Source organism: Ochlerotatus camptorhynchus, unplaced genomic scaffold, assembly GCF_037179485.1.
Source record: "Ochlerotatus camptorhynchus isolate MF236.1 unplaced genomic scaffold, CSIRO-AGI_Acam_v1.1 ptg000503l, whole genome shotgun sequence".
NCBI classification, from domain to species: Eukaryota; Metazoa; Arthropoda; class Insecta; order Diptera; family Culicidae; genus Ochlerotatus; species Ochlerotatus camptorhynchus.
Window position 1 is genome coordinate 4,444,227 of NW_027040988.1, and position 3,885 is coordinate 4,448,111.

Consider the following 3,885-nt stretch of genomic DNA (forward strand, 5'->3'; position numbering starts at 1 on the left):
CGCGTGTTTTGAAATGAACTGATATAAAAAGTAGTATAAAATGTTCAGTGTTAAAGAGCACGCGTTCACGGAAAACGTCCGTCTAATCTCGCGTCTCTTTTCAGCAGGTCCTATCTACCGTGATCGATTTTCTTCATCGATGTTCACTTTTGCATTGCGGTAAGAAAAAGTTCCAAACGGCCACCCTAATAAAAAATAACCATAAACGAACGATAACCCAAATCATTGAAATATTCCACAAATGGTTTGGATGATACCCAGAACACGTCGTTAAGCAAATTAACCATACAATTTTTATTAGGGAAGTTCACCTTTACCTACTTTTGAGCAAGGTTGCAAAGACTCATTTCAGCTAAAATAATGTTTTTCGGAATAATAAAACCAAAAGATGGTATGATGGTATGATGGCATGTTTTACTTGTAACTTACAAGAAGAGGTTACAAAGTATGCGTTGGAAACATAAAACCTGTAAATTTTGCTTTCTATGAGTCACAATCAGCGATTTGCTGATCGCTGAGTGAGTGAGAGAGTGAGTGAGTTGATCGCTGATTGTGACTCTCATGAAGTGAAATAAACAGGTTTAATATGTCAAACACATTCTTTGCAATCTCTTCTTGTATCCTACCAATTCAAAATTTGATCATGGCATCTAATTATTTCATAATTTAGAAAAACATTGTTTTAGCTGAAATGAGTCTTTGCAACCTTGCTTTTGAGTAGTTTGTCTACTTTTCTTCTTCTAATGTTGTCAAAAACGGAGGAGCAAAACCACCCAGGGATGTGTGGGAATCCTACTTTTGGGTAGAAAGCGAGTGCAAAATTCCATACATACATTCCATACAGCGAGTGCATATATTCCATTTTTTGGAAAATTACTAAACCGATTTCCATTAACGTTCTTATAAGGTAGGATGGTTTTCAATCAACCATTGTTATTACCTTCAAGATATACTACCTACGGGTAGAAACGGTAATACTTATTAAAGTAAGGGTACTGTTGAATTTTACGTGGAAAATAGTGGAGATGGATGGATTTTTCTTTATTTGATTTTTGGGAATTATTTTTGTTGACTAATTATAACTCATTTGCTTTTGGTTATGTTTTTTATTGATCGTAAAATAAGCTATAGATATTACTTAATATATTATTATATAAGCTATAGAGTACTTTCTAATACTTTCGTTAAGCTTCCTTCCCTAATTAAATTGATATGGTTATTTTGCTTAACGACGTGTTCCGGGTATCATCTAAACCATTTGAAGAATAGTTCAATAATTTGGGTTATCATTCGTTTATGGAGAAGCCGGTCTGAACCTGAATGTTTGAATTTTAAAAATCAGGGTTGGCGCCTTGGTTTGCGCTTGGTTGCTCACCTTGTCAACAGTTCCTCACCCAATAGCGATCATCTTCTTACGTTCCGTCGGTTTTTTAACGGAATTACGATCATTGTTCCATCGATTTTATTAGTCATCCAAGTACGTCGTTGCCGTAATTACAGAAGCATCTGGAAATGACGATTAATTGAATTTTAACGAGCATAACGGATAATCAAAAGACCACTTACTTAATTGACCAGGAAACCCGGTGATTGCAAAGTTTGGAGATTGTGGTGCTGAGGCTAATTTGCTTGCTGGTGTTGCTTGAAACAAAAATTTAATTCTCATTTAATTTCCATCTCAAATTTTAACTGATCTAACCCTCCAATACTCACAAAATACTCGTTTTCTCCTAGATAATCTTGAGACAGAATTTCCTATTCTTAATCATCACCACATTCTACTGCTGGAACTTGAACCGGAGCCAATCTTCCGTTCCCAGAGCAGTTGTCGTCCTTCACCGTTTTGAGCGAGGGGGACGAAAGTAATCCATTCTACATTTCAATTAATCAAAATTAACTAAAATTTGCTAAATAATTCAGATTTTTTGGATAAACTTGATTCATAATGAATAATAACACGCGCCTGCCGATATCATCCAATTTCATCCACTATTCTTCGATAATCTTGGATGAGTTAGAATTATCTATTTGTTTACTCTAATTTGTTTTAGTGTGTTTATGTTTACTGCACAGCAAAAAAAAAATGTAATATCGATCAACGTAATTCAAGCTGATGTATGAAATAATGATGTAATAGCATAAAGCAGTTACAATATTACCAACAATCAATACGAAACTATCGATTGGAAATTGGCTCACTACTTGACTAGCCTATCGGTCCCAAGCAAATCGACTAACGTACCCCATTCTAGTCGAAATTCCAATACTACACTATGTTTGTTTTGAATCGCTATGAAAGTTTGACAGATAAAATGAGGGGTTAGTGGATTTCCTATGTTTCGAGATGTGAATCGATTAGCTTGGGACCGAAGATAGTACCAGAGCTGAGCCAAAAAGTAGAGCTCGTTTCTTCGGGACCTTCTGGTCTTAGAGTTACCTCTATGATATTACATCAATAGATGCAATTTTGTTCGCAAAATCGATGTACATCGTACAACGTAATATTACACAACCGACGGAATGACCTCTGTGCAGCTGTTTGGATGTAATATTCAACAACTTTTTTTTCTGTGTGTCACTTTCATGATCGCGCGGTTTTCGCATTCGGTCAATCACGAAAAAGCAAATTCTATTAGGCCACTCATTATACTCTTCCTCGGAGTAACAACAAAAACCACCCTTACCTGCAAATCTTTCGTTCAGCAAAGCAGTTCCGTTTAGTTGATGCAGTCTTGGACCCCAAACATGCGCTTCTCAATTCTCTAAATTGAATTCCAACGTTTGAACGAACTCATCGAGGACAGGACTGACATCCACCCCTGTGGTCAAGTTAGCCAATCTGCACTCCAAAGGGAATCCGGCTTAAATACTCATCCCCTCTGTCACTGGTGCATGACCGCCGTCCCATTCTCTGACCCATAGATTCCGATCGCACTTAATCTACCTAAACATCAGCGACACCGCCTCGCAAATCCCCTTACCACTCCCCGGTTTGCAACCCATCAGCAGCAGAAGAAGAAGCTTAATTCTGGCACTACACCTATACCGCTCCCAACGAACAATCTCCCTCGCAAGATCGAAACAACCCCCCAACGAGTACTCCCGAAATCCAGCCGTCAACCAAAATCTCGACCAAAAGTTAAGTGCTGTCAGTTTCATGAAATTTAGTTTTGCTGGAAAAACAGCAACATTTATTTTGCTGGACGGATTGCTGGTTTTACAGTTCGGCAAAATCCAGCAAAATGTTGCTGGTTTCCAGCAAAAAAAAAAATAGTGTGCAGAGATAGCACACTGAAAAAAGGATATTACAAAGTGGATGAGCAATATTAGGTCGGTTTGAAAATATTAGACGCGAATCAAAGATATTTAGAAAGCATTAGAATATATTAGCTAAACTATTAGATATAAATATTACAATGTCTTGCCCCTCGCAGAAAACGCATCGAGAATCGTTAATTCTAGCGAGTTGTTAACTAAAGAGAAAATCGACGAAGAGAATCAATCATCGCGTTTACGCCCTTATGCATGCTCACTGTCGTATTATCCAGCTTCTAATACAACAAACACGAGAAGAAACAGTGCTGTTATTAATGAGATAGAAAGTCGACGAAAATAATCGATCAATGTTACTTAGGACCTAATGCATTACTACGCGAGATATTCCATATCTTGTTCGTTACGTAATATCTCAACATCTGTGGGATCAAACTCAAACGTCAAAAACGTCAGCACATCGGTCGGTGAACGTGCCCCACCGCCAGACTGGTATACAGCGACGGAAAGAGATGCCCTGCGCGGGTCTTCCAGTAGTGCGAGTGAGAAACAAATACATGCGGCTTCACGATCGGCTCCCGTTTAGTGCTCTCGGATTGATTCTCGAATGAT